At 31.9% G+C, this 26,277-nt stretch overlaps 1 long non-coding RNA gene across 1 annotated transcript; it reads left to right on the forward strand.

Moving 5' to 3' along the window:
- Positions 1 to 1,081: 1,081 nt before the first annotated feature.
- On the forward strand, positions 1,082 to 20,476 carry LOC143222555 (uncharacterized). Its single transcript, XR_013012310.1, has 2 exons — positions 1,082 to 1,572; positions 18,400 to 20,476. It is a non-coding gene; the product is annotated as an uncharacterized LOC143222555 (long non-coding RNA).
- Positions 20,477 to 26,277: the final 5,801 nt, after the last annotated feature.

Genomic DNA, 26,277 nt, shown 5'->3' on the forward strand with positions numbered 1-26,277 from the left:
CACTAACGAATAGTGAAAAGGGATTAGGATTCTTTAATTACAAATCATAAGAGTATCAAAAATCTGGCTGAGTAAAGTTTTAAGAGTTAAAATTAATGTACCAGATGGTTAAGCCGCTCGAACTCGCAATTTGAGAAGATTGGGTTCGAATCTCTGTCACACCAAACGTGCTCGCTCTTTCAACTGTGTGGTGTTATAACGTGACGATTAATTTAACTATTTGTTGGTAAAAGAGTTGCCCAAGAGCTGGTGATTAATGATGATAAGTAGCTACATTCTCTCTAGTCTTACCCTGCCAAATTAAGGACAGCTAGAGCAGGCTGCCGTGGTGTACCTTTGCACAAAATTATAAAACAAACAAATCGCCAGCTTGTAAGGGCATATACACTATGACAATTAGTTATGTTTTTTTATGGTTTCTATACTTTACGTTTAGTTTTTAATCGATTAGTTCAATTATATTTTTGCCTTAAAATGCTGGATCATCTAATGTTTAGCGCTTTACTCATTATATAAGTAATAATTTGATAAGAAAAAAACACGAGGTTCCTGTAGTGGTAAAAATACTAAATTGTTTGTCATGTGATATCTGTCCTTGTGGTTTGGCAAGAAAATAAAAATTTTATGATCTAAAATCAAGCAAGATAGCTGAGAGGTATTACATTGAAAGACATAAGATATATTTGCTCATTATTAAAGAAAATATATTTGTACAGCTACCCATGTGGTCATTATTTATGACTTAATTTTATTTTGAGACGTGTCTAATATTGTTCTTTATGTGATTTTAAAAACTTGATTTTACTTATGTACTACTTATCGATATTATTATTATTGTTGCTATTGTTTTGTGCGACTTGATATGAATAATGTTGCTTTTTTGAATATTTGTTTTATGTTTGAGATATTTATTTTCGAAGCCATGGCCTGTCATTATTAATTATTAATTGTTGATATCTTATGCAATTTATACTGTGCTTGTTTGTTTGTGATTAAGCACAATGCTACACAGTAGGTATTTGTGTTCCCACCAGGGTTATGGGAACCTGAATGTTAGTTCTGTTGAAAGTGAGACCCACCGATGAAGCAAAGGGAGGTTGTATTGTGTTTAAAAAAATTGTAATTTATGTTTCCTTAGTAGTTACGAGGTAGTTTGATACGTTACATTAATAACGAAGTAATTTCATATCTTGTATTGATGGTGAAGTCGTTTGATACGTTGTACTGATAACGAAGTAGTTCGATATGTTTTATTGATAATGAGGTAATTTGATACGTTACATAAATAACAAAATAGTTTGATGTGGTGTATTGATAACGAAGTATCTTGATATGTTAATTGATAGCGAGGTCATTTGATACGTTACATTAACACCGAAGTAGTTTGATACGTTTTATTGATAATGAGGTAATTTACTACATTACGTTAATAAAAAGGCAGTTTCTTATGTGACATTAATAACAAACTAGTTAGATATGTTTCATTGGCATACGAAAAGGGATTTTTTATCTGACAGAATGAAGTACTTTTGAATTTTACTGATATACAAGAAAGACGAGAAACAGTTTCAGGTAAGGACTTTTATTCTATGCGACGTTTCGGCCTACGCTTTTTTTAAGGGTCTTTGAGCTTCAGATGCTATAAAACTCATTTTAAAGTATAGTAACCGAAAATAACATTAGAATGATGAACGAGAAAATGCGTTAAACGGATTAAGAGTCGCTATCACCAAAACATTAGTGTAAATAATCAAATACAAACAAAACAAAATTTACGTAAAATAATAACATTTGTTTTAGGGGTAAGCCGTTGTATCTGTTAATAGAAGGATGTTTGGATTGAATCGGAGGAGATTTCTTAAATCTGTAAAAATCTGCCACAATTATTATTTTATGTTAGGTTTATTTTCATTTTAATATTTTAGCATGCTTAACAGCGCACTCTTCTATTACATAGTTATTTTGAGTTACTATAACTTAAAATCAGTTTTGTAGCCTGTGGTAAAGTGTAAGTCGTGTAGGATAAAAAAATCTTAAGTTCCTTCTTTGAGTTCGTCCTTCATTTATCACTCAAAACTTTAAAATTAATTTAAAATGCTTATGAGTTGTCAGTTAGTTTATCTCAAGCGAATACTGTAGCAATAAGTTAGGTTATAGCGAAAAATTAAAGTTACTGTAAGGTTTATCTTGGAGATAAACAAGACTGTATCTAGCTTGAAACAGGCCGTTGCAGGATCGCATTCAGACTGAAGAATTTATACCTACAAAATAAGTACCTTAATGTGGGTTCACACACATCTGTTTTTCACTATCCTGTGCTTCCTTATGGTAGGTAAACAAATCTCTCTCTCTCTTTCTTTTACTCTCCTCTACTTTTCTTGTGATAGATCGACAGATATCTTATTATTACAATGATCAGTTAACTGTGTCAGTTTTGAATTACTTCATTTCTCAAAGACGACAATTAGCACATTATTAAGTTACTATGTTTTATGCTAATTGGTTCAACGGTGTAATTGTTTGTTTGATTTTCACGTAAAGCTACACGAGGGATATCTGCGCTAGCCGTTCCTAATTTTGCAGTGTAAGACTAGGCAGCTAGTCATTACCACCCACTGCAAACTCTTGGGCTACTCTTTTACAAACGAATAGTGGGATTGACCGTCACATTATAACGTCCCCACGGCTGAAAGGGTGAGTATGTTTGATATGATGGGGATTCGATTCCCCGACCCTCAGATTATGAGTCGAGTGCCTTAACCACCTGGCCATGCTGGGCTTAACGGTGTAATGATTTATATTAATCTAACAACATCCCATTTATTTCTGTATGACGTTTGCAACAACTAGTTGTAACGGTTTTTTCTCAGTTGTTCATAATGTAGGCTACGACAACCCAACTAGTTTGAGATTTTCTCGAAATCAAAATTATAAAAAGAGTGTGTAAAAAGTCTTTATTTTAACATTCCATTCAATAACTTTTGGAACCAAATCTACTTTGTTGAGTAAAGTATTTAACAAAAGGAACCAATATAAAAGTTTTTAATTTTTATGTAAATGTGTGTGTGTTTCTTAGAACAAAGCCTCTTCGGGCTATCTGCTGTGTCTACCGAGGGGAAAGTTTTATGAAAATCTGATTACCATTGATTAAAAAAAAGTATAAATACTAGTTTCGTATGTTCAACGATACCCTTCTGTTCTGGAAAAAAAAAACTTTTCTTTTCTGAACTTTGCATCTGCAACTTGTTTTCATCAATTTTTACTAGCATCAATTCTCTTCCCTGGTGGTTCAACGGTTAGCTTACACAAAGATTCAGGATTGTATCCACCAACGATTGACAGAAAGGAGACAATCCATTATATAACATTGTTCTAAAAAAACAAAGCCAACAACAAAAACATTTATGCTACTTACAGTCTTTCTAGATGTGGTTCAATCCCTTCATCTACAAGTTAAAAACGAATATACATAGAACTCTAGTAATTTTTATCTATATTGTTGTTGTTTGTAATTAAGCTCAAAGCTGAATAATGGTCTATCTGTGTTTTACCCAATATCACCCGTTTCTAGTGTTGTAAGTCAGCAGACTTACCGCTGTGCCACTGGTGGTTTTCTCGGAAGTGATTTTATAAAGTATATTATGCGACGGATTTACTATCTTATGTCGATTTTGATATTGATGTATGTTTGGGTTAAATTTACATTTAGATATGTATATAATTTATATTGTTAAATCTATACTTCGAAATTTCCGCCTATTCACTAAAGTTGTAGAAGAGTGTAAGAATCAACAATATATATATGTGTGTACGTAAAAACTATTGTGCCATTAGTATTGTTGCTCATGCTGAACGTTTTAGAAACCCTCCTTGTACCAATAAATGTAACCAATGAAATGTGCGTGGGGGGAGGTATTTGGTTACATCATGGTTGGTTACTTCGCGATGTAACCAACGCGACACGCCGAGAAATAGTATATATAACATATAATTATTGTTTAGCTATTGTTGTTATACTATAAACATCGGAAGCTATAACCCAATTTATTAATTGGGTACTTCAGATATTTGACCAGAAGCGTCATGTTAAATTTCGAACACTACAAACCATTTAACTTCAGTAGATTCGTATCAGACATTAGTATTTTTACGTACACATTATATAACTTTATCAATGGAAAACTCGACAAAGAAAGCAGAACAAGCTAGTTTCAGTTAATCTATATCAGCTAAGAATTAATTCGGTCATTGTGAACCCTCGATAAGATATCCAGTTCCAGACCAGATAGTAGACTCAATAAAGCTTGTAAAACTTTTATATATAAATAATTAGTTGTTAGAACTATTTGTAATAACCATTATCATAAATTGTATATTAAAATATATTTATATTTAAAAAGAACGGTGTGTATCAATATTATTGACAAGTATCATACATTGAATACTTATCGACATTTATTTAACTTCCACATCTAAATTACAAATTTAACTCAATGACAAAATTCGATCTAAATTCAAATTCAAATCATAATTCAATTTATATTTATAAGTGCCGAAATAATGTCTGATTATCAAAATTTTCTTGAATCACCCTTCACTGAAGAATATGAAAGATATAACAAATGGGAATAGCTCGAAATTGCCAAAGTCTTAGAATTATTTGTTAAGAAGTCAATTAGAACAAAATGAACTACAAAAGCGTATCATTGAAATATTAGTTGATGATAATTTGTTGTTTGAAGAAGCAATAGGGGAATATTCTAGTATCTCCACAGGCCAATCTAAGTTGAGTGATATAGATAAAGTTAACATACCTCAAACAAATCGAGCTTGAACAAGCTCGTATAAAATCTGAAAGAGAAAATAAATGTCTCGAGATCAATAAAGCTTGCATTGAATGAAGAAAAGAAGAAATCGGGCCAAATAGAATGAAAATTAGACTCAATTCTGATTGATTAAAGGAGAATAACAACTTTACACTTAATCGGTGTATTAAAGTACCACCATTCAATGAAAATGAAGTTGATAAATAATTCCAACATTTTAATAAAGTTGCACAAACCATGGTATGGCTATAAAATGGTCATTATTATTACAAGGTATTTTATCTGGTAAAGCACGCAAAACTTATGCTGTTTTATCTCTCTGTAGAAGATTGTACAAATTATAACATGGTGAAACCAGTTATTCTGAAAGTTTATGAGTCAGTGCCAGAGGCTTATTGCCAACAGTTTGTAGATTATCACAAGCAAGAAAATCAAAACTATATGGAATTCACCGATGAAAAACTTTTATATTGATCGATGATGTAATTCTATGCATACTGACAAGACTTTTAAACAAATCATGACAAATATTCAGAAAACGGTATTATAGATTTGTCTCAAACATTTTTCGATTCGACAGAGACGTTGGGGAAGGTTGTCCTACTAACGATTCGTCGATGAGTGACAGTTGTGGACATAAGGGATCCGTTTCACATGGCGAAGTTTCATATGCTAAAAGTAAACTGATCGCTGAGCAAGAAAAAAGATCCGCAGATATCTTTTCTGTTTAAATATACACTCCCTAAAATGAATTGGGGAAAGTTCCAAATAGTTATTTCTTCAAAAATGCTGGTGTGTTTATAATGAAATGGAGACCATCAGATGTTTCAGTTTCAATGAACTGGGCTTTAGTTTACCTGAAATATTGAAAGTTGTCATGAACTTTCCTATGGGAGTCTTATAGACATCAACAAGACATGCGACACATTCCTTTTGGCCAAAAATTAGACAAGATGCTTTTCAGTTTCGTAAAACTTGTCATACCTGTGAACTGATCACCAAATATAAGCAGAAAATTTCTGTTGCTTCTTTGAAACTTATCTGACCTTACAAAGAACCCTTCAATCATATGGTTGTGGATTGTGTTGGGTATTTACCAAATATTCGATCACGAAACCAGTATCTGTTGTCTACAATGTGTGCATCCACTCGATTTCCTGAAGTCATCTCTTTGAAAAACATTTCAGACCAAACATTCAGAATCCCATCGTGTTCTTAAAAGATTCAATTCCATCTTGAGAAATATTACTTACTCTGTCAATAACGAGAAGGAGTGGGGTGAAGAATTTAATTTATTATTATTTGCTGTTCGTGAGTCGGCTCAGGAGTCACTAGGTGTTTGGTCATTCAATACACAGTTCTTTGAAGTTGATGAAAGAAGATGACCCGAAGAAAATGCACTTGTTGAATTATGTTTCCAAATTTTGGTCCATATTTTTTTACGCGCTTGTGAATTGGTTCGGGAAAATTTCAAGTTAAAATGAAAAACATTTATGAGCATAAGTTCCTTCCTGGTGCATGGTTTTAGTATTGTTACTCGGTATGGGACATCCACTAAAATCTAAGTATCTTGGTCTCTATGAGGTTGATCAGATAGTTAATAATATGGATTATTTTATAATAATACTTGATCGTCGCAAGGCTACCTATCTGTGTCCTGTTAATCTGTTGAAGCCCTATCACATCTGAGATGCATCATAAAATATTTTAGACTTTGAATGAATGTTATTCTGATAGTGATGACAGTCGCTTTGAATCGGACACCCGTAAATTTCCTAATATCGGAGATGAGTGCAACATTAAATTGAATAATTCTAACATTCAAGTCAAAGTTGATTGTCATGTGAATTATCTATCTTCTACCAATAAGAAAAGTTTTGTGAGATTTTTGGGAATGGCTGGTTAGTACAGAAAGTTTTGAAGAAAGATGTTGACATCATTTTACCAATAACAAATCCATTGAAGAAAAATCAAAATTCCAAGTGGTCTGAAACATGTGAATATGCTTTTGAAAATGGGGCCTGGCATGGCCTAGCGCGTTAAGGCGTGCGCTTCGTAATCTGAGGGTCGCGGGTTCGCGCCCGAGTCGCGCCAAAACATGCTCGTCCTCCCAGCCGTGGGGGCGTTATAATGTGACGGTCAATCCCACTATTCGTTGGTAAAAGAGTAGCCCAAGAGTTGGCGGTGGGTGGTGATGACTAGCTGCCTTCCCTGTAGTCTTACACTGTTAAATTAGGAACGGCTAGCACAGATAGCCCTCGAGTTGTTTTGTGCGAAATTCCAAAACAAACAAACAAGCTTTTGAAAAGGTAAACTCTTTATTGTGCACTTACTCTGTATCGATGGCACTTCACTTTGATAAGCTTTTCGCATTAGCTGTTGATGCCAGCAATATGGTGCTATTCTATTACAATCAGATGACAAAAGTATTTAACACCCTGTTAGTGTTTCTTTGTGAAACATTTAATTGTCATCGAAAGAGTTGGGTTAATTTATTATTATTCCGCTGTGGAAACAGAAACACTGACTTTAGTGTTTGTTAGCTTTAAAATATATCAACATGTTTGTATCTGCACCACAACAACCTATTCTCCTTTACGTTGATTATAATCCCGTTGATGTTTTTTTAAACAAAATGAAGGGCATAAACAGAAGACTGTTGAATAGAAGTTTAACATTACAAAACTACGATTTGAAGATAATCAGTGTCAAATTTGATAAAATTTGTGTTGATAAAGTTTCTCGTGATATGTTATATTATGATATATGGTTATTTGTATTGATTGTCTTGTATACCGTCATGATTAATGAAGTTGTACAATAATTTGATAAAGTATTATATTAATGTGTTGTTGTCAATGCATGTATATAATACCTTAGTTAAAAATTATCTAATGCCAAATTTTTGACTTTTGAAGGAGGGAGGTGTGACAGATTTGTTATCACGTATCTATTTTAATATCAATGTTTATATAATTATGTTAAATTTATATTTAGAAATGTACATAACTTAAACAGTAATTGCAAAATTCCCGCATACCCACTAAAGTTGTAGAAGATTTTAAAGTGTAAGAATCAATAATATAAATGTATATTAAAGCACCAGTGTCGTCCATATTGTTGTGCTTTCTAAAATTTCTAGAAACTCTTCTCACGCCTATAAATTCAAAAAACAAACAAACGAACATAAACCTGAATGAATAATGAAGCTATAATATTTATAACGTAATAAGAGAATAACTATATCAAAAAGTCCACCATTTTTAATATGAACGATCAACACTTCTAACAGCATTTTTAGGCAGTATTCAAAACGTATACTTACTTCTCTCGTTTTATATCAAAGTTATATTGAAATATCTTGTATATTTCCGAGACAGCAAAGACCAGACAGAAAGGCCAATCAAATGGTGCATTAAGCTCTAAGTTTTCCATATAGTTTTATTGGTAGTTACACTTGGTGAGCTGAATCAGTTTGGTTTTTATAAGACGAGAAATGAATATTGATACTATAAATTTCTTTTGTTATAAATTCAGGTTGTCGACAATTTTGGTGTAAAGATAGTAATTAAATGTGTCGTAACAGGAAAGAGAGTAGTTAAATGTCCAGTAGTACTTATATCACCCTGTAAAGAGAGTAGTTAAATACAACTTATTTGATATACGTACGTTATAAGAGAAATATTGAACAACTTTTAATGAAAACTAGTTTAGTTTTGATATTAAAATGCTACTTAGGTTTTAAATAAATATAAAAATGTTTTCAACATTTTGAGAAAATTATGGTACATTAATGAAATGTTTTTGAAAAGTTAGATGTTATATTAAAAACAGGTCAGGACAGATATGCAACCAGATATATATTATAACAATTATTAGATAACATTTACAGGATATATATATATAACGTTTATGTTATTAATTAAAGTACTTCATATGTACATTATCAACAATAAATTATCTGCACGTATTCAGAAAACTTGGAAGCGTTATAATGTGTGGTAAATCACACTATTCGTTAGTAAAAGAATTGGCGGTGGGTGGTAATGACTAGCTACTTTCCGTATAGTCTTACATTTCTAAATTAGAAACGGCTAGCGCACATATCCCTCGTGTAGCTTTACGCGAAATTTAAATAAAAGTAAAACCAGTGTCATTAAAATTTGGAATGTTATGTTTTAGAGAAGATAACAAAAAGATTCTGTAAATACCTCTCTTAGTACATATAAAACCTTAAATATGATTTTTTTACAGAAATTGTTCTTTTTCTACATCAGACAATTAAACACTGTTAATTTAAAAAAGGGAATCAAAATGCAAATATTATATTTTTAAGCCCATTAACAGGAACTCTTAAAAAACGTAAAATAAGTAGGCTGGAAAGAGTGTTTAAATTATCTTCTCAAGTTACAAATCCCTAATTTGGCTCAATTTATATAGAACTTACCAATTTTGGCTTCTTTTTTTTTTTCATCCAATTATAACATATCGAGGCAGGCGGTTTTGTATCTGAGGTTTCGTGTCAACACACGTTTAACAAACTACGAAAATCTGTTGAATAAATCACCACTGACAAGAGTAAAGAAATCCATTACGGTAATCATCTCCTATTAGAAAACACACTCAAATAGTTCCACAACATAATGTAAAGTACAACAGTGAATTTTAGAAATGAAGAATCCTCAATGTGGCAATTTACAATTAATGCGCTATAAATTACACGCGTTATTTTCAAACTCGTGCACATTGATAAGACACCGGATTTTTTCAGTGGTGAAAAATGAAGGACTTAACACATAATGGAACGTTTTGGGACAACACAGGACCTATTAGTCCATCTCACCTGTTTCGAACTCTAAACTAAAGTAACTTATAAACAAACAAACTTAGTCAGTTCTTATCATTCAGATAATTATCAAGCTTTCTCATAATCTCATTTACATTTATTGTCTCTACAACATTTGAAGGTAACCCATTTCAAATGACAACCACCGTGTTTGAGCTGAAGATGATTCCAACTCTCTCGAAATTTATACTTTTTTCCCCTTGTTACTATCGAATATGAAAAAAGATGGTGCATCAACACCACCAATTTCCTTTACAATCTTAAACACCTCAATACGATCCCCTCATAACTTTTCTGTTTTTCAAGAGTAAACAATTTGAGAAATTTTAACCTCTCTTTAAATGACAATCCCCTCCATCCAAAACAAGATCCTAGTAACCCTTCTCTGAACCCTTTCAAACAATTCAGTGTTTTTCTAATATAAATGAAGAGGCTATATTTAGCTTTGTATTAAATATTTCTGTAGATACAACCTAAATTCCTATTTGCTCTTTCACCAGCAAGTGCTTTAAAGACTGACCTACTATTACGCCAAGATCCTTTTCCTTAATAACACTGTTAAGGTTATTCCAATCGAAATTATACTTATAATTCAAATTATGATAATCTACACGCATTTTCTTGCATTTATTATAATTAAAACCCATCTGCCATTTATGTGCTCAACTCAATAAATGATCTTAATTATTTTGTAAAGTAGTAGAATTATTTTCACAGCTAGCAACACTCAAAGCCTCAATAAGACGTTGTGACATTAATCCAATTTGACGATTTAACTCCATTTATAACAACCACTTTCTTTCTTCCATCCATCCAGTCTTCTGTCCAATTTCTCGACTTATTTTCCACACCTACAGAGACCATTTCTACAAGCCCTTTTATGCTGCAAGTTGTCAAATGCTTTATGAAAATCCAGGCGCACTAAAATGTACACCTTTACTCTCATCAACATAAGCAGTAACCGTTTCAAAGAATGTCAAAATATTTTTAAGACAAGATTTTTCCCTTAATAAAACCATGCTGACTATCCAATAAAATTCTAAGATTCGTTAAATGACTTTGCGAAGCATCTTATAATAGACTTTTCAAAATGTTTCCCACAACTGGTTTCACACTAATGGGACAATACTTACTGGGACAATTTTTATCACCTTCCTTGAAAAGATAAATTACATTAGCTAACTTCCAGTCCTCTGGTATCTGGTTATTATTCAAGAACTGACAAAAAATGGTAGTAAGTGGCTCATATATCCAATATCTAACCTCTTTCAAACCCCTTGGGGAAGTATTATCTGGCCCACGAGTTTTATAGTTTTTAAACTTGCCAATTTTCTTAAAATCAGTTCAGAATTAATGCAGTCATTTTGTTTGATCTTGTCTTCAATTATCGAATGTTCAAGGCATAGAATACTGCCTAAACTTTCATTAGTAAAAACCGAAGAAAAAGGAAAATTTAATAACCCAGTAATCCCTTAATCATCAGATACTAGCCTTTCTTTATCATCCTTCAGGGATCATATCCCCGTACCAACATTTTGTATATCTTTATTTATTTAAAGAAATCCTTACTGTTATTACTTTTTACATTTTCAGCCAACCTTTTCTCATACATCCTTTATATTGCCCTAATTTTCTGTTTTACCAATTTTCTTGATACTCTATAATCTTCCAATTCTCTGTAATACTAGTCAATTTCAATTTCTTAAATTTATTATGTTTTTTTTAGTTTTATCTCTTAAAATCTTTGTGAGTCAATCGGCATTTTTATCTGCAGCTGCCCTTTTCTTTCTATAAGTAATATATTTACTTTTAATATAAAAAAATCACTTCTGCTCAGTATCTGTCCAAATGACTCAGCAGCCTAATTCACATCATATAATTCTTATTGCATCATTTCAAAATTTGCTTTTTAAAAGTTCATAACCAAAATATTTTTGTTCCTTAACTTCATAAGCAGCCAAATAACAACATAACTATTAGAAAACTGAACACTTACAACCGGATGTTTCCTATTTTCTACACTCTCTATCATTTCTATAATTGAAGTTAACAATAAATCTAAAAACATTGTTTCTAGTAGATTATTTGGTTAATTGGTGGAGATAGCTATCTGCTTATCATTACATACTTACCGATGCCTATCATTTAGCTATGACCTACTTATAACTTCATCTTCACTGTTAATTCTGGGCAGTATCCCTAACAAAATGATCTTATGACCTTTTCTTTAAATCTCTTCATCAACCTTTATTAATCATTAATTACCTTCCTTGACCCACCTTTCCCTACGCCATTAGCCCCTACATGCGTTACAAACATTGCATCTCTGCTATCCCCCTATATTAATCTTCTGTCCTCTCAATTATATCCTCCACCTATGCTCGGGTAGCATAATCTGATTCATTTCTCTCTACTGAGCCCCTAGACTATTCTATCTACTTGCCTTATCATCCACATCCTTCTCTGATTCTTTGGTTTTCCTTCCCTTCAATAGTTCTTTATATGAAGAAGCCAAGAACTAAAACTTGCTGCTCATCAGGATAGACTCATTATAATTAAATTTACTATTTTGTATTCTATTAGTACCCTTTACAGCTTCTGAATGTCATTGTTAGATGTATCCCTTGTTTGTAAAAGCTAAAACTCCTTCTGAAATTCTACTGTCATTTCCCACAGTCCACGCTTCTTTTTACCTATTGTCTATAATTTGATTAGGATAGTTTTCAACTTTCAATAATATCACGTAATTAATCTGATTTACAACCTATCTGTATCTATAAGTTATGACAGTATAAGTTGAACTTAAAACACCAAGAAACAATAAATTAGTTTTTAAAATGTACTGAATAAAAAAAAAATGTACACATCCTGTTTTACAATTTGCCAGTAGGGTAAAATATACCTAATCCTAAGGTAACTATTTTAACATAGTAGTAAAATTTACACCACTAAACTCTACGTTGAAACTTTAACCAACCATACACAGTTATTACTGTGTTTTTAAAACTCAAATCACTACAAATTATAACATAAATATTAAATAATTTTCAGAAATTTGTAACAGTAGACGCCCTCTAGGATTGTGAAATTAGAATAGTATGAATAATATTGGTAATATGAAGAACAAATAGATTAATTTCGCTATGTAACACGAATATTGTTCTTGGATAATATGTGCTATTTCTTAATTCCTTATGTTGTTAAAGTACAAAAAATGGCCATTATTTTCTTTAAACTTTGCTTTTGTGACTTGGATAATGAAATTTAGAAATTAGCCTATTTTATACGTAAAAACTGGAAAATTTGCACATTTTTATTTACACAAGGTCTGAATAAAACCACATATGAATCAAGATTTACATGTATTTATACTTAAGTTGTAAAAAAATGTTTAGCAGTGAGTAGTTTTTCAAGATTGCGACTGTAATGTAAATCACTTTCACGTATCAAGCCCTAGATAAAGTCTCCCATCATGTTTTCGTTATACACTCCTTGATAGCGGCATTCAAAGTCCAGTATATCTTGGTGGAAGTGCTCGCCTTACTCCTCTGAGTATGCTCCCATGTTCTTCTTGGATTTATTAAGAAGAGCGTCAAGGATATGGACTTTCAGGGACATCCTGCAGCCCATTTTGCTGTAGTTCTTCACCAGAGCCTCAACCAGTTCCACATAATTTTTGTCCTTTTGATTGCTCGAGAAGCCCCCAACCACTGCGACAAAGCTGCCCCAATCTTTTTTTTCCTTCCTACTGAGCTTCTTGGGAATTCTGTGTACTCCAGGATCTTCTTTATTTGTGGTCCAATGAAGATACCAGCTTTGACTTTTGCCTCAGACAGCTCAGGGAAGAAGTCTCGAACGTACTTGAAGGCTGCAGATTCCTTATCAAGGGCTGTGACAAATTGTTTCGTAAGACCCCATTTTATGTGCAATGGTGAGAACAACACCTTCTGAGGTCCACTAGTGGCTCACACTTGACATTGTGCCTCCCCATAGAAATTCGGTCCATTATGGCCAGTGCTTCCTCTTGTAGTGTGCTGCAGTGTCCCTGCTGTCCCAAAGGCAAAAATAACAGGGAAACTTGGTAAAGCCTCCTTGGAGACTCATCAGAAATGCCACTATTTTGAAGTCTCCAATAACCTCCTAGCCATACTCATCATACTTCAAGGCTTCTAGCAAGGTCTTGATGCTGTTGTATTCCTCTTTGAGGTGTACCGAATGAGCCAGGGGAAGAGACGGATACTTATTCCCGTTATGGAGCAGCACAGTTTTGAGGCTTCTGGATGAGCTATCAATAAAGAGGCGGCACTTATTTGGGTTACAAGCAATTCTAATTGCCTCACACAATACGGATACAATGTGGAAGAAACAGAGCCCATCTTGATGAGTAAAAAAGCTTGAAAAATGTCAGTGATGCTTCCTCTGACTTGTGACTTGCACACTTTGATCTAACAAATCCCACTTCTTGAGTGTACTTGTTAAAAGCTCAACATTCGACTTTGTTAGACCAAGATCTCTGATCAAGTCATTGAGGTCTCTTTGGTTGGGATAGTATGGGTTTCTCTCACCAGCTGCACCTCTGAAATTGTAATTTGGATCTTCAACATCTACCTCCTCTTCTACAACATTCTAGAAATGTTGATCAAGAACACAACGTGGCGGCTAATTCACGGCTGTGCAAAAGCGTTCCCAACACACAAATCATAGACCTAAACGCAGTGATTACTACTGCATTGAAATTATTCTGTGTTTTTTTTACAGGAAAGCCACTGTGAGCTATCTGCTGAGCCCACCGAGAGGAATCGAACCCCTGATTTTAGCGTTGTAAATTCTTAGACTTACCACTGTACTAGCGGGGGACAAAAACCTACGCACGAAGATGAAATTATTGATTGCTCCGGGGACGCGGTTATTTGTATCTTTCTTAGAAGGAAACACTTTCACTATTCTACATACTGCGAAAGAAACTCTCTTTTGAAACTTCAAACCAAAACATCTAACAGATTTTAGTCGTTCATTAAATCGACAGAAGAAATAAATCACAATGGGGTTTTTGGATCTATTCGTTCATCGTTTTTCCACTGACGTTTCTCTTGTTCTATATAAAAGTTAAGTATATTTTACTTCCGTTAATGCACTTGTGCACATTTTGTAATTATGTCTTTTTCCTTTCTTTCTCTCAAACTGTTAAATTGAGTCTTCTGTATTAAGCTTTTTAAAAATAATAAAGAAAATATGCACTTGAAGTCGAAAATAATTTGTTCGTTTGCGACAATGTGTCAATATTAAGATAGTATTGAAGTGTTTTGTGCTTTTCTAAATAACTTCATTAATAAGTACATTCTAAATAAGTACATTATAATTTTTGTTTTTTAATTTCAAATCTAGTTAACTTGCTAATCACATAAAGACCGTCTTTGTTGTGCCCAACAAAAGTATCGTAACCCACTTTTTAGCGTTATAAACTATTAGATTTACATCTAAGCTACTGCGGTGCTTTATGTTCGGAATAAAATAATTCAACCTAGCTGAAATTTCATCCACCAGCTAGAATTGTTTGTTTGTAGTTAAGTACAAAGCTACATAATGGGCTATATATGTTCTGCTCAGTACGGGTATCGAAACCCAGTGTTTAGCGTTGTAATTTCACAGACATGTTACTGTGCCACTAAGGAGCAGGTACAAGTGAAAATTATTAGTAGGAAAATTTACTGTTTTTATATAGGACAAAAATGCTTACCTTAACATTTTAATTTTGTAAACCATTTCATTTTGAATATTCCTCGCACTGGCACAATGGCATGTCTGCGGACTTATACTGCTATAAATCGGGTTTCGATACCCGTAGTAGGAAAAGCACAGATAGTCTTTTGTGTAGTTTTGTGCTTAATAACAATTAAAAAAACGGGTTTCGAATATTGACGATTTTGTCGATTTCCCTAGTTTTTCCATCGTTATTATTTTGAACGAACTATTAACAATCGTAGCAATCACTCCAAACTGTTAGGTCCGGCATAGCCAGGTAGTTAAGGTATTCGCCTTGTAATCTTAGGGTCGCGGGTTCGAGTCTCCGTCGTACCAAACATCCTCATTCTTTTAGCCGTGGGGGCGTTATAATGGTACGGTCAATCCCACTACTCGTTGGTAAATGAGTAGCCTAAGAGTTGGCGGTGGGTGGTGATGACTACTTGCCTTCCATCTAATCTTACACTGCTAAATTAGGAACGGCTAGCACAGATAGCCCTCGTGTAGCTTTTCGCAAAATTCAAAGCAAAGAAAACAATTTCAGTAGCTGTTGTAGTGTGAGTTCTAAGATGTTACATAATAGCTATCATACTGAAACTGTAAATTTATACATCAAAAACATCAATTTAAAGTTACAAGGTGGGATAAAATATTGCATTATGGCCGAGAATAAACACAAATAAATTCTTAACTGACCGCTGCCGGTCTGATAAAATATTGCATTAAGCAACATACTGTCAATAAACACAGTCAATTTTATCTCATGATGGATAGACGTGTGTTATAACTATGTTTTGACATCATTAAACGTTAGTAAATAGTGTGATGCTACCGAAAAGTGCTTTTGGGAATAGTATATCACAGCTCTCTCAAGCACAACATATTCATAATCTCAGATAAAGGTGTGTTCAGACCAGGGATTTGAAACTGCCAAGATGAGGATGATTCTTATACTTAATGTCATGGAAAAACAAAGAATTGATGTACAACGTGTACTACAATTTGTACACCAGCTGATAAGAAAAGTGCAATGCATTGTAATAGAACACAAAGGTAAGTAGCAAACGTTACTTACATGCCCAATGATATACAGTATTAGATAGAAAACAATTCACGTAGAAAAGGGCAAAAATGACAATACCTGATGAGATTGGACAAAGCATGTGTACCTATATATTAAATTTTGTACTATTTTACATTGATTAATGGGTGAAAAATGTTCCAAAAGTTGCAGAGAACATGTCTTTGTCGTGTAGTTTTCGAAAAGATTCATGATCGTTTCTGGAATTTCGACTTTCCTAGGTCATCTTCAGAGACAAAGGTATAACGATTTAATTTGAAAAATATCTTTTTCGCGTTTTTCTTGTGTAGTTGCAATTATTAACTCATGATATGTTTTATAGAACTTGTCTCCACCATTACATCAACAGATTCATTAACCACATAAATCATCTGGTACATAATAACATAAAAATCCACTTCTTCAGAATTATAAGCAACATCACACAATTTATTTGTATATTACAGATTTACACTACAAGCGTGCTTCAAATCTCTTATTAATAGGCAAGTGCATATGTGTTAAAATATATTTGTAAATACGTAGTAATACTTTACCTTAAACAGCAACTGCATGGTGTTATTGAAATGTACTTTTTTCGTCACACTATTCAGGTTTGATGGTTAACTGCTGTTTTTCTAATTACACGTATGATCAGAGTCGGTGTACTGATATGTACAGAGACACGGAAGAAGAAATGTTTAATAAAGTAATGAAGGTATAAACTTTCTGTACAAATATTTAGACATGAGGCAGAAGTATGTGGTTATGAACCGCTTTCGGTTTTTTTCATTAATGTTTAAAGCGATGGTGTGCTTGTAGCAATATTATATTTTTAACATTTGCCCGCACATACAGCTATAATTGAGATTCTAAAAATGAAAATAAAATAAATGCAACGTCGTCTTTGTATCTCATCCATAAAAATATACTGTCAATCAGATAGTATATCATTAACTTTCCAATGTGTTCTTTAACATCTTATCGCAGGCTTCCTGAGAAGGAACACAACATTAGGTGAAATCGGTTTTAAGTTAATTCTTGTTGCGTTTTTCATTAAGAAAGTTATCCTCATAAATGTACTCAGAGAATCATTATTTTGTGTCTTTTGTTTGATTAGGTGCTCCTTTTAAAGACTTTATTAAGTTGTAATACATTATTACGAACATTATTAATGATGCTGAGTGCTTCGCTGAACCCATCATATAAAACTTTATGTTAAACTACAGTAAAGGGTTTTATTTCTTTATATTACACCGTTGATTTTGATGTAGCCATTAAGAACTTCATTAACAGTATTAGATATTTGACAAGATCAAAAAGCAACGTTTAGAAATAGCTCATTGATTGTCTGTTTCGGAGTAAAACGTGTAATGTAACTATGAATGTGTCTACAGGGTAACATTATTACCTATTTTATATAGTTAATTCTACAACATATTTTTTAAAGTATTTTAAAGTATTTTTGTATTGATTTTCAGTTTTTTAGGATTATTAGTGGTTTCCTGATATGTAATCAATTATTGCTGAAAGCCGATGTAGTAATCAACAAATAACTGTTAAAAAACACTTTGTAGAATGTACCGCAACTGCATTTTATGGAGACACAAATGTAGAGGACGACGTTTCGAAAGTCTTCCGCCTTTCATCTTCATAAATACTCTGCATAAACAATCTATTAAAGAACTGTTAAGAAATTGTACATCTTTCATGAATAAACGAAATTTTTTACTTATTCATAGAAAAAAGATAAATTTATACAGTGATAATTATGAGACTGTATAGAGTTGTGTTTGACTGTTAGATTTTACATCAGTTCTTTTAGGAGAAAACTATAAACAAAGCCATTAAAAACGTTAGCCTGTTTTTTGAAAAGAAAGACCGTATTAAGAAAGATTGGGATGAAATTTCTTTTGCACTTTTAGTTGACCTTCCCTTTGGAATAGGCGAGAAAGATGGAAAGGCAAGCATTGCGTTATCGAAGCACTATGATGATTGCAAATAACTCTATATGTCGCCCCTTCATTAACGGGCTAAAAGTCAGCGTCACAGAAATACTTCAAAAGGATACAAGACACGTGATGATGAAAGCCAACCGTTACCTTCTGAAATAAATCAACAAAAAGATAAAGTTTGTGACGAATAATCAGAAGTTGAATCTAACTTATGATATTTCATAGAAGATATAAAACCTTTTTTGTGGAAAGCATTACATTTTTTTTCGTCAATTTATTTGTTTTTACATTCTAGTTTAGTCTATACTGTGATCGTGACAGCACATTGGTAATGTAGTTGTTTTCACGATCATCTAAGCGAAATAACTTTTTAATCAAAATTAACAATTGATTCCCAGCTATCCTATTTTTAACATCGGTGATAAAACACAAATACTATGAACCATTTATTTATTTTTCTGTTTTCTTTGCAACTGTTTTGGCAATTTTTAGTAAAAAAAAGTATGAAAAACTCAGAATATAGCGACAAACGTAAAATATGCTTCTTCTGTGACTCATATTTTCTTCTTCAATTAAAGTAAGTATTTTCTATTTAAACATTCAACAGATAAAACGTCTCTTTATATAATAATATTATTATTCTTTCTGCACTTGTAGCGGTACATTCTTTATGAATATAATTAAAATTATCTTATACAAAGTTCTAATATTTTAAAATAAATACAGTTTTGAACAACCACGAACGTTCAATGATATTTTTGTTCACCTTGTATTTTTCTTCAGCCTTGAAATTTTATTTGTTTTTTATATTGATAAGTATTATTAATGTTTGCATTTATTCACATGAACGTAACTTTCGTGAGTGTCCTTGTTCTTAGGACGGTATATTGTGTTTTGTTTATTCAAGGAAAATAGCAGTAGAAAAACGTTTCATTTTTTCTACTTAACCAAATAAGTTCAAGTTCCTACCGGAGCTAAGCTGCGCCGTGCTACGCGAATGCACTGGAGAGAATAAAAGAAACACACGTTTAGGGGTATAGTGAGATGGATTTTTGATATGATTAAAAAAAATTCAAATAAGTATAACATTTAATATCTGTGTGTTTCAAAGAAACCCTCTATAACGTTCTTTCTGTAAAATGTTTAAAGTGAATGAAAATAGTTTTCATTACATACCTGAACAGGTTCGTCATTTTCTTTATTGATTGTTTTTAAACATTTAAAATATTTTTTCATGGGTTTGTATAACGATGGTATTATTCTTTAACACTGCTCTGATAACATGTTATAAATCACTATGAAAACCTATTTTATTCGACCTATCAAAGCTTCCGGAAATTGACTGTCGCTGACTTTCTCCAAACTATCTAAATAATATACAAATAACTTTGTTACATTTGTTATAACAGTTTTTTAAGACTCATTTTATAATATATTATATTACGTTGTTCTGCAGTTTCGTCTGCAAATTTCGAAGTAGTCATTTTGTAAGTTTTCAAAAATTGCAACAGTGTGTTTGTTTTTAAATTTAAGAACTTATGGAAGCAAAAAGCTGTTTCCTTTGGAGAAAAATCATTTATATTTTTAAACTAGATTATTGTGAATCGCACTCCAAACCTTGGAAGGAAGTTATTGCTATTCCAAAATAAATTTCTATGAATTATTTTCACTAATTGCTATTCAGTAGAGAGACATTATTGTACACTGCTTTCATAGAGTTTTTATATCGTAAATATGGTAGCTTTAGTTTTACGTACATAACCTAAAAAGTATAGCATAATTGAATAAAAGGACTATTTTAGTTTACATTTATATATCCATGCTTATTTCCAATTTATATAATAACTAGTAGATACATAATACTTTTATGTAATGTTGCGATAACAATTAGTGGTACAGGAAACGTTACTGAATTATATACCTATGAGATTTCTATATTCTCCTTTCACATATAAAATTGTCCTTGGATTTAGGGAAGAAAAAGTCTTGTGTTTTGAAAAGGTATTATTTTTCATTTGATTCTGATAATAAAAAACTGTGTAACGTCCTTTGGTGTTGTTTTATTGAAATAATTCAACATTTTATATTTTATTACAAAGTACATATATTTTAGGTTATCGGTTATAAACTCTGAATTAATGATGAGTTTTTCAAATGAAAATGCGGCTTTTCGCTTTCTCAAATGAATTACGTCAGTGGCATTCACGGCTTAAATAATTATTTAAGTAATTATATCTCAAGTAGAGATGCAACGTATTGTCTAAGAAAATCTGAAAATTCTATCGCAAATTTCTTTTCACTAAGAACCTTTCATTACATTAAGTGCTTTTGTTATATGTGGATCAACTGAAAATTTTTTTATTATTATTACAATTTTAATAATACGACAATGTTTTACTCTGAATGCCCCGACTTTGTGAATTCCTGATAAATATGAAATAAGTGAAGCTTGTAATAGGAAATTCTTTCTTTTAACTTGTTTTCAAAGTTTTCTTATTTATTTCTGCTAATTAAACACGTTTGCTTTGAAACATTATTCAGGTCGTGTGAAATAAAAATACCAATGGGAAAAAAGCAACACTAAAAAGTGTTTCATTTATTATATAGGTTCTTTGTGAAAGAAGTGTCCACTAGTTGCCATTGCTCATATAGCCTCAGTACGCTTGATTTAATAGACCATCCCATCAGTATAAACGTCATCTATCTCAAGAAATTTTAGTTTACAAACCGGTTTTATAAGTTTACGTTCATGCTGCGTTTTTTTACTTAACATTGTTAACAGCTGAAGACGTTAAGATTTCAGTAGCTGGGAGAGTACATGTAAGTTTGTGATTCGAGGTAATAAAATCATATATATGGGAACATTTCTGATATCATAAAGTACTGAATACTGAATCGTTACTAATATAATTAATTACGTAACTAATTGCTCTCATATATCATACAACCATTTTAAAACCGTACACAAAACACTAGTTAAAGTCCAAAAATTTGTGAGTCTAAATTAAGGATGAAATATTCTGGGAAGGAAGTGGCCTAAGCCAATGTGTTGTAGTTGTTAGAAGAAAGACGTATCAGTGATTTAACATCATATCATAACTGATTTAAAAGTAATAATAATTCCTAAAAGAAAATCGAAAAAAAAATTTGAAAAATGCAATTATGGCATATCCAATAATATCGGGTATACTCGTATTGTAATTGTACCAATTATACTACATCATACAAAACAGCTAAATACATAGATAACAGCTGGATTGGTTAAACAAGAATGCTTGAATATTGAAATAATTATGATAAAATTTGAATAACACCATTTTCAAGACAAACATATGTTGATGCAGAAATCACAAAACGTTGCAATACAATCATTAAATGCTCTATCCATTGCATTTGTTGGTAAGTGATTTGATTCTCTTTTCATGTGCTCCTAATGTTATTTTCCTTGCACTTCAAGCTTTTCTAGCTTGATATTTTTACATTTTTCTTCTATTACGGAGCATTTTGTCGATTATTTTCCTCCTTTTTATAGGTGTTAAAATACTTTTATCATTGAAATAAACTTTGACAAAATCAAAACTATACATTTATCAGTACTCATGAAATTCACTTTAGAACAATAGATGTAGTCCTTTCTTTGAACTGCATTTATCAATATTTGATACATTTTATTAGTGTATTATCACTCTTAAAAGAACTTCTTTTAGATTTGGACTGATTATTATTTTCTAAAATCTTATCGTTGTTTTCATATATATAAATATAATGTCGATAATAATGTTGTGAGTGTTCGGTGGGATAGCGGTAAGTATACAGCTTTACAACTATAAAGTTCGGGATTTGATTCCTTTTTGTGGACAAGGAGATAGCCCCATGTGACTCTGGTATAATAATAATACATACACATAAAGAAATATAATGCTTAGGTTCTCCTACAGAAAACAGTTATTTCGTTGTCATACAAAGGTTTAATTAGAAGGTTTGTCTAGCTCCTTACATAAATATGGTAGTGGAGTTCGTAGATACTTACCTTCAATAATTCTTGTTTAGGAACAAATTTAATATTTTTACCATAAAATGAAAGCTTAAAGTAAGTAAATAAATATTTTTGCAATCCTATATTCACAGATTAGTTCTAAAACTAAATTTCACTAAAGTACTTTTTACTATAATTGAAGGAAATAACATAATCAAAGACTCAAATTTCTTTTGGTTAAAAAAGACTACGCCATGCCAACATTTTGTTTATTAGTAGTTGATGTAAAAAACAAAACCAAATTTGAAAGGTGCAGTAAAACAATTTAGTTACTATTCAGTAGTATGTTGTGTTTCACACATTAATGCTTATTTTTACATATTAGGTTGCTTAATGTTAGAAAAATATAGAGCAGTAAAAGTAAATAAAACCTTTTCAAAAAGGAAGTAAATGTAAAATGACTAATATCATCAGACATCAGAGATGACATTCACATCATCCCAAAATAACAGTAGAGGCACACAGCGTACTAGAACGTTAACAGACAAAATTAGGGTAAATTAAATTTAGTTATGATTGGGTAGTCATATATATTGCTGTATGTTAGTTCACGACTGTCCTATATAAATGTCATCTTCACATTACATCTCTACCATCTTGTTTGCGTTATTTTACCATCCCTACATTTGCTTCCTTTTCTAAAAAGGTTTTACTTCTTTGTTTTTTAACGCAGTGGATCAATAGACATAGGCAAATTGTATTTATAACCAAGGTCTAAATACAGTGAGGGTGAAGCTATAATATTTATAATTTATTTATTATTGGCTGGCAATTCCAGTTTCACCATGCATTTACTATTTTCAAAGGAACACTACATTTCTGTGAGAAAGCTAACTACATGGGGTAATGATAACATCGTTTACGCTTTAATTATGATCTTTTAAAATTATACATAACAGTTATAAAAGCGGTTGAAGCCATGTCACCCCAGTCAAAGTGGTTGACACCGTTGTTTAGTTTCTTGAGTTGTCATGTAATAAACAGGAAGCAAAGGAAAGAACAAGAAATTCATTCTTTCTTTGCTATTACATACCCAAAACTTGTCACTTAGTAATTACATAAATATTAATAAAGTAATGAAACACTGTATAGTATTTTAAACTTCTGATGACCTATTGACGAAATATTTTTAAAAATATTTCGATGAACAATTCGAGCCATCTGTACTGTATAGGCAGTGCCATTGGCTGACAATTTTGTGAGTGTGCTTCCATCTCCTGGTAATATAGTGAAGTACTAACTTTGATGTAGAGAAACAAATAAATAAATGATTTATTGACTATTTAATCCTGAATCGATTGGAAAATATTCTCATGACACGTGTTTAGACATCTACTTTAATTGCTTAAGTAATATTTTAAAATGCTATAAATTTCCTTGCAACAACACGTGAAATATTCGAAAAATAAAAGTGTTCGGATTTTCAATCACTACCCAGTTTAGCTCGGTTTCATATTAAATACTTATAATTAAATAATATGATCAGTATTCATAATCCGGAGCTAAAGTACGTTAAAATAACAAAAAATATATTCAACAATTCTCAAAATTAACTTTGATTTCATTAGGTCAGAAGACAATAAATCCCACAACAGAAATATAACATGAAAAGAATTAAATAAAACAGTAGGCTTTCCCAAGAAAAACTTTCCCATTGGCTTAGCTGCAAGTCTGACGATTTATAAAGTTAGGTTTCAATACTTGTGGTAGGCACATTACAGACATTTCATTGTGTAGCCTTGCGATTTATAACAAGCAAAGAAACGAACAAATTATTATTAGTAAACTTGTATTTAAAAATGAGATTTTAATGTAGTGAGGTTAATATAAAATGTTTAAATGAGTTTCAGAATTCAACTGGTAACATAAAACTATACATAAGTTACATTATAAATGAATTTTCGTGATAATAAATTCTATTTCAAAAATATTTTCTTACAGTTTCTTTTTAAAATTTTTTATCAGTTTGTTTTTGATCAAATAAAATAAACCAGAATGGCAAAAGTATTTTTGAAAGGTATACTTTCATTCTATTACATTAGATATACGTCAATTATAAATGATTTCCTCTTTTCACGGTAAAATCATAACACAGCTAGAGCATATCCTAATAACGATTTTTGGCTATCGGGTAATCGCAGATTTGTCATATAAGGAAATGGCAACCATTTTACAAGATTAAAACTAATTACCGCTTCAAAATTTTGTGGGTGACATATTTGTATTGTCTTTGGTGAATGTCATAATTTAAATTTTCGATATTTCTATTTAATAAGCAATTACTCAAACAGACTGTCACTTAGGGTATAAAAAATACGTAATATGTTGATTTTGATATGTAACTAGCAGGCTGTTCAGCTTACAAATAATAACAAATATGTTTGACGTTAACATTTCTATTTTCTAGCAACATTTTTATCTGCTGCTTTCATATGATATCACAGCCCTTTTAAATGAATGAAGATAGCAAAACTATATCATACTATAGACTCTGAAAAATCTAGTTTCTCAGATGTATCCTGTGTGATACATAGGGATACATTTATATTGTGTTGTGACGACATATCAAAGGTAACTCACTGTCCAGCCGATTAAAAACTTGATATAGACGGAGCAGGCTTCAAGGATACAGGTAAAAATTTTCTTGAATTTTATAACATCGGTTGCATGACTGGGTGTGTTTGAAAGGATTTTGAGGCATCTTTCAACCTGCGTAAAGAGTCAAGTTATACTAGTTTTAAAACTAAATAGCCTGGAAAATCCGTATTACATTAGACTGGAACAACTTGGGACTATCTTAATTGAGCGTGTTCACTTCATCATATTGAAAACATAAGTTACTGAAACAAAGAAAACAAGAGGGAGTTATTCTCCTCACTCGTGATGACGATAAATCAGCTTGAAGTAAATATGTATCTCAAGACGGCTGAAACGCAAACAAAACAAAAACTCAACATATTAAGAAACCACATAAACACAGCCACATCATCACGCGATAAAATTGACTAAGAAATCAACAAAATAAAACAACACTTCATCAACATCAACAAATCTCCTCCAAAAACCGTTGAAAAACTTATTTACACACACACCTGGATCAACAACAAACAAACGATAATAAATTCTAAGATACAAGAAACTACAAAACCTCACACTGCTGCATATCATATGCTCCCGACATCAGCGAAAAACAACCAATATTTGGAAAAACACTTATAACAAAACATAATATTCCATTACACTCCAAATTTATTTAAAACCAGGTACAAAACTAAAGCCCATAATATGTAAATCTACACTGACAAGCACAACGCTAACATTATTTATAAATAATATATTTGAGAAACAAGCAGAAAAATTGAAACTAGAATCAAAGAACAAAAAAAAACAAAACACCTTCCTGTGTTTTTTTTTGTTCTTTGAATCTAGTTTCCATTTTTCTGCTTATTTCTCTAATATAGTATTTACAAATAATCCTTGAATTTAGTTTCCAAACGCAAAATCAAAGAAGCCCTACTTATACGGAAACTAAAACCAAAATTAAACCAATATAAAGGAACACCTTTATACTTATACTAATTAATATTCTTACGTCTAACTGCAACGCCCCCTACAGTCTCGTACTCGTTTATACTCTCGTCCCTGAAACATGTCCCTGGCAACGGTCAGTTGTAAACTCTTTGTTAACCTGAAGATGACCTAAGAATGTCGAAACGTTGTTCTCTGCTTTATTAGTAAAAGTGTTAATACTAATACCAGCCGTCCTGAGATACATTTTTCTCCTCACTGAATATATGTGCAGCAACACTTGA

Source organism: Tachypleus tridentatus, chromosome 8 (assembly GCF_004210375.1).
Source record: "Tachypleus tridentatus isolate NWPU-2018 chromosome 8, ASM421037v1, whole genome shotgun sequence".
Lineage (NCBI taxonomy): Eukaryota > Metazoa > Arthropoda > Merostomata > Xiphosura > Limulidae > Tachypleus > Tachypleus tridentatus.